The sequence below is a fragment of the Calonectris borealis genome, chromosome 32 (assembly GCF_964195595.1).
Source record: "Calonectris borealis chromosome 32, bCalBor7.hap1.2, whole genome shotgun sequence".
NCBI classification, from domain to species: Eukaryota; Metazoa; Chordata; class Aves; order Procellariiformes; family Procellariidae; genus Calonectris; species Calonectris borealis.
In genome coordinates, this window is record NC_134343.1 from 932,810 (window position 1) to 939,738 (window position 6,929).

A 6,929-nucleotide genomic window follows, 5' to 3' on the forward strand; every position below is an offset into this window, starting at 1 on the left:
GCGAACAGATCTGCAGAAATGGTAAAACTACAGGGGTATCAGGAGTGAATTTCGAGAGGAATGGAAAAGGCTATACCCAAAACCATAAACTGGTCAGCTCTATATGCAATTAAGCAAGGTCCCTCCGAGTCCCCATCTGAATTCCTGGATCGACTGAGGGATGCAATGCGCCGTAACACACCGCTGGATCCTGGATCCGAGGTAGGAATACAACAACTAGTCTCTCTGTTTTTGGGTCAGTCCACAGGGGACATTAGGCGCAAGCTCCAGAAGCTACGTACTACAGAAAGTAGAAATTTGGAGGTGTTGCTAGATGAAGCATGGAGAGTATTTAGTAACAGGGAAGAAGCATACAAACAGGTACGAAGGAGAATAATAGCAGCTGTCAGGGAAGAGGAAGAAAGGAGGCCTAGACGAGAACCATCTCGGTTAGGCAAGGATCAATGTGCACTGTGCAAGGAATTCGGTCATTGGAAAAGGGAATGTCCAATAAACTGAATCAAGGCTTGATGCCCCTGGAGAACGATTACATCATGGTAAAGAGGGCAACTGGCCAAAGTGAAAAGGCGTATTTCTGTAAACCTTTGAAATATGAACTGGGAAAACAATGGGGAATTCACAGATTTCTATATATGCCCGACTCTCCAAAGGCCCTATTGGGAAGAGACTTGCTAGAACAATTAGGTGCAAAAATTATATTCGAAAAAGGAGAAATTTCTCTGAAAGTAAAAGATCAAGAATACATTCAAATCCTAAGTTTATTCTTAACCAGTCCTTCCATAAAAGGAGAAATTAGGGAGGAAGTCTTAAATCAGGTATGCCCTGGGGTATGGGCTACCGATGTACCCGGAAGAGCAAAGAATGCATTACCTGTTGAAATTAAACTTAAAAAGGGAAACCAACAACCAGTAAGGATTAAGCAATATCCCCTAAAGAGAGAAGATAGAGAAGGGATTCGGCCGATAATTGAAAAATTTTTACAATTCGGACTATTAAAAGAATGTGAGTCTAATTTTAACACACCCATATTACCAGTTCGTAAGCCTGACGGGTCGTATCGTGTAGTCCAGGATCTACGGGCCATAAACAAGGTAACTGAGGATCTCTACCCTGTGGTGGCGAATCCATATACTCTGTTGACTACACTAACACCTGAATTAGCCTGGTTTACTGTTATAGACTTGAAAGATGCCTTCTTTTGCCTCCCTCTCCATGAAGCCAGCCAAAGATTGTTTGCATTCGAATGGGAAAACCCCAAAACTGGTCACAAGACTCAACTCACCTGGACGGTGTTGCCACAAGGATTCAAACATAGCCCTACCATTTTTGGCAATCAGCTTGCAAAGGACTTGGAATCATGGGAAATCCCGTCTGAAAAGGGAAAACTGCTACAATATGTGGACGATATCCTGATTGCCACCGAAACAGAGAACGATTGTATCACCTGGACAGTGAGTCTATTAAATTTCTTGGGGCTCCAAGGGTACCGGGTGTCTAAGAAGAAAGCCCAAGTAATACAGCGCAAAGTGATTTATTTAGGCTATGAAATCAGTGCTGGGGAAAGAACTTTGGGACAAGCCCGCAAAGAGGCAATCTGCCAAACCCAGAGACCTCGAACAGTGAAAGAGTTACGGACTTTCTTGGGAATGACTGGGTGGTGTCGGCTGTGGATTTATAATTATGGACTGCTTGTTAAACCATTATATGCCCTAATAACTACCAGCCAGGGACACCTTGAATGGAACAACCAGGCTGTACGAGCCTTTGAGAAACTAAAGAAAGCCTTGATGTCAGCTCCAGCTTTGGGGCTCCCAGATGTGAGTAAGCCATTTCTCCTCTTTTCCCACAAAAAACAAGGGGTTGCTCTGGGGATACTAGCACAGAATTTGGGTCCTGATCGACGAGCAGTTACCTACTTTTCCAAACAGTTGGATACAACTGCGAAGGGCTGGCCTGGATGCTTGCGGGCAGTCGCAGCTGTAATACTAAACATACAAGAAGCCCGAAAATTCACTCTGGGTCAGAAAATGACTGTGCTGGTGTCCCATACAGTATCTGCAGTACTGGAAGCGAAGGGTGGACATTGGCTTTTTCAACAAAGATTTCTAAGATATCAGGCTATATTGGTAGCACAGGATGATGTAGAAATAACAGTCACTAACATTGCCAACCCAGCTTCCTTCCTAGAGGGAAACACAGGAGAACCAGTGCATCATGACTGCTTAGAAACCATTGAAGCAACATACGCAAGCCAACCAGATTTGAAAGACAGCCCCATAGAAGATGGAGAAAACTGGTTCACAGATGGAAGCAGCTATGTCCTGAGTGGTAAAAGATACGCGGGATACGCTATTACCACTCGTCAGGAGATAATAGAATTAAGGCCTTTGCCCCTAAATACCTCGGCACAGAAAGCGGAGGCCCTATATAAACAACTAATCAAAGAAATTGTAGCTAGGAATCTATACACTACTGTAAGGCAAGTGACACAGCAGTGCGATCTCTGTCTCCAGACGAATCCCAAGAATACCCCCAAACCAGAAATGGGCCAAATTGGGAAAGGCAACGGGCCTGGGCAACAATGGCAGATCGATTTTTCAGAACTCCCAAGAAAAGGGGGGTATCGATATTTATTGGTATTAACTGACACCTTTTCAGGTTGGCCAGAGGCATTCCCTACCAGGACAGCCAAGGCTCAGGAGGTAACTAGAACATTAATACAAGAAATAATACCATGTTTTGGGGTTCCAGCAACCATATCTTCTGACAGAGGACCACATTTCATCTCCAAAGTAGTACAAAAAATTAGCCACCATTTAGGCATAGATTGGCAGCTTCATACCCCATATCGCCCTCAGTCGAGTGGCCAAGTAGAAAAAAATGAACCACTTAATTAAACAGCAGATTGTGAAATTGGGATAGGAAACTAACTTGGCCTGGCCTCAGTCTCTTCCTTTGGCTCTTTTGCGCATACGAACTAGGCCAAGAGCAAAGGAAGGACTGACCCCTTTTGAAATCTTGTATGGACGACCCTATAGAGTACAGAAAGGGATGTCCACACAAGTCGGGGATGAAATCATGACCTCCTACATGGTTGCATTGGGGAAACAACTCAGGAAGGTTGAGAAATATGTGGTTGGGACTCAAAGCAGGGGTTTGGATGGGCCTGTACATAATATACAACCTGGAGACTATGTGTATGTAAAGTCTCTTGCAGAGAAAACTTTGGAGCCGCAGTGGGAAGGACCGTTCCAAGTACTCCTCACCTCCTTCATAGCAATCAAAATCAAAGAACAGAATGCCTGGATCCGTCATACCAGAGTGAAGAAGGCACACAAATCTCCATGGAAGGTCACGCAAGCCCAACTGGGAAAATTATTTTTTTTCCACGGTCATAATTATGATTTGGGGGTGGGAAAGCACTTCTAGCCAGGATAATACTAAGCAGCTTTGGTCTCAGGCTTATGTCAAATATACCAGATCCATGGAGAAATTGTCTGATCTGAGAGGCTTAAATCTATCTACTGTGGTCATACACTGAGACAAGGGATTAAGGAATTTTAGTAGTTGAATGATTAATAGTAGGTAGAAGATTGAATCAGTAGGTAGGGGCTTGATACTTTGTTCCTCACAAGGCCGGCTCAGCCTGATAAGACCGACTTAGCTATGGTGTAAATTAACTGAGGCGCCTCACAAGGACAGCCCTGATAAAGACTAAAAACTTGTCTCAAGAAGCCAGCTAAGACTGACCCTGCGGTAAGAAGACAACTGAGCCTGCGCAAGAACAAAAGGTTACTAGCGGTGACGAAGAGGAACTACCAGCCTTCATCCCCACGACCCCCGACGACCACCACTAGGAGGCAATGCGCAAGCGCAGATGGGAGGGGTCTATGGAAATGACTTCTTGGAACTCATTTTAATACAAAGTGGGGACAGGTCATGCATATGTATAGGCGTATTACAAAACTCTATGAATATGTAATATTTTACTGTATATATTTATGGTGAGTGCTGCATTGAGGCGCGCACGATTTTGGTGGGACTACCCCCCGTGCCGCCCAGCGCTGAATAAACATACCTACTTTACAATCTCATAGATTGTGGAGTCCGGTTTCCGCAAGTCATGGAGGTGGTGGTCTGCTGTTCCTGCAGCTGACTGCAGCTTTTGAGCTGCCTAAGCTCTTTGGGTAGTCTTGTTTTGATATTTAGAGAAGCAGAGGTGTCTGTTTAAGGTAAGGGCTTCAGGACCAGTCAAGGTTCAGCTGCATGTGTAGAAGAAAGCACACTTGTATGCAGTTCCCCCCCCCCACCGCCCCGGGTCAGTAAATTTGTATTGGGTGTTCAGAGGTGGCAAGATGTATGGTTTTGGTTAATAATATGGTTTTGGTTTTTATTTTATTCCAGGTGCATTGTATTGTTTTGGAATTCCTGACTTTATTGAAGATGGAACCTTGTTGTGTTTTTTTTTTTTCCACCAGACTTGCTGTATATTGCAGAAGCTGTTGACATCGTCTCTGGATGGGAGCAATGGTGAGAGTATTTAGCAGGGGTTGAGGTGAGCATCTTGTATGCATCTGTAGACGGAGTTCTAGCATTGTTCAAGAAAGTAGCAGGGACATATAAGGCATAGTACCTTTCAGCGTATGGAACGGCTCATGGCCTTTCCCGTTCGCCCACAGAGTATCATGTTGTCCCTAGAACGGATGCAGCTTGCGGCCAGCCCCTCGTAGATGACAAGCGTCAGGACTTTGCTTATTTCGTGGGGCTGTAGCAGAGGTGAGAGTGTGTGGGAAGGTGGAAGATAGGAGGTGCTCGCGGAAGCCTGGGCATAGCTGGGAAGAGCAGCTCCCGGGGAGCGGGCGACACAGGGGGTTCAGGGGTGCAAATCCAGGGCAGGAGCTGTCAGGAAGGAGCGGGGTTCCTTCCCTGACGGTTGAGGAGAAGAGAAGGGTTTTCTAAACTTTTGGGACCAGGGGACCTTTTGGTTGGGAAAGGGAGGTGTGTTCACGAGCCTTACTGAGGTGGGTTTTGCAGTTGGATTTGGGTGTCGATGAGGTCTGTTCTGTTTTAGTCTGTCCGCAGCTGACGGGAGATACACATGCATACGGAAGGGTTAAAAGATGGGCTTTTGGTCCGTGGCTGGACGCTGGGTGAGAAATAGATAGCTAAGAAAACGGCAGTCAGCATAGAAAACAGACGGTTCATGGTCTATTGTGTGAAAATGCTGAATACAGAAGGAGAAGGAAGGTTGAGAAAATGTTAGGGGAGGACGTGAAGGACGTGGAAGACGTGCCGTAACGAAGAAATATAAAGTACAAGGTATAATTTTGCTTGCTTTGTTACCTTTTGCTGTTGGCTTGAGTATAGGTTAATACGTAAATGCTGGACTATGGTAATATGTTGCGTGAACAAGGCCTAGGAACCAATAGACGGGGTGGCTGTGGCTCGTGCAGCGCGCTCGATCGGCGAGCGCATGCGCCGTAGGCTCCCTATGTTGAGAGTTGCCAATTGAGGCGTGTTTCGGCACCCGCTGGCCACGTGTGTCGAAACCCGTTTCCTTTGCAAATGTATAAATACCAGGATTTTCCCGAAGAACAGTGGGCTGGTGTACAGCAAGGTCACCGTTGCCTCCGTGGGGACGCCCACGTAAAGCTGGCACCTACCGACTGCTGGGGCTGAGTTTGCGGCGCAAGACGATCCGAGAATGTAGGGATGGTTTGTCTTTCTGCTGGTCGTCGGGTTGGTAAGACGCTGGCTTTGCAAAATACCCTTAGCGTAAGGCATGATTGTAGTGACTGAAGTGCTTGCTTTTCCCCTTGCTTATAGTCTGTGTAGCCTATGTGTGCTCCCCTTGTAAAGGAATCCTCGAAAGCCAGTCTAAAGGAACCCCAAAGTGACGGGAGACGCCGAGTAAACGGCCCGGGCCTGCGCATCACAAGATAGAGGGCTGAAGGTGAGAGAAGTCTCCTGTGGGAAAGCATGAGGTCTGTTAAGGTCCATGCAAATAGATGGTGCAGAACTCTGAGGTCTGTACCGGCTGCCTTTGGGGTGCTGCCGGGGGTTCTTGGGGTGGTCCCGTGGGTGTCTGGGTGCCCAGAGGATGGTCCTGAGGGTCTTGGGGTGCTTCTGGGGGTTCTTGTTGTGCTCCGGGGGGTCTCTGGATGCCCACGGGGTGCTCGTGGGGGTCTTGGGGTGCTTGTGGGGGTTCTGGATGCTGTGGGAGTCCCTGTGTGCCCATGGGGTGCTCCTGGGGTTGTCGGGGTGGCCAGAGGATGCTTCTGGGCGTCTTGGGGTGCTTCTGGGCCTTCTTGCGGTGCTGCTGGGGGTCCCGGTGTGCCCAGAGCACGCTCCTGGGTTTCTAGGTGCCGGTACCAGGTGCCGGTACCAGGTGCCGGTTCTGCTGCTCACGGGGCACCACTTCCGCTGTTCGGAGCTCAGGTGACGCGCCTCGGGCCCAGCTTGTGATGCCGGGGCCCTGGTTTTGTCCCCCGCGGGCCCTGGTTTTGTCCCCCGCGGGCCCTGGTTTTGTCCCCCGCGGGCCCTGGTTTTGTCCCCCGCGGGCCCTGGTTTTGTCCCCCGCGGGCCCTGGTTTTGTCCCCCGCGGGCCCTGGTTTTGTCCCCCGCGGGCCCTGGTTTTGTCCCCCGCGGGCCCTGGTTTTGTCCCCCGCGGGCCCTGGTTTTGTCCCCCGCGGGCCCTGGTTTTGTCCCCCGCGGGCCCTGGTTTTGTCCCCCGCGGGCCCTGGTTTTGTCCCCCGCGGCCCTGGTTTTGTCCCCCGGGCCCTGGTTTTGTCCCCCGGGCCCTGGTTTTGCTCCTCCGGCTCTGGGTTTCTCCCGCTGGCCGCGGTTTTGTTCCCGGGGCCCCGGGTTTGTTCCCGGGGCCCTGGTTTTTTTCCCCGGGCCCTGGTTTTCTCCCGCTGGTTTTAGTTTTG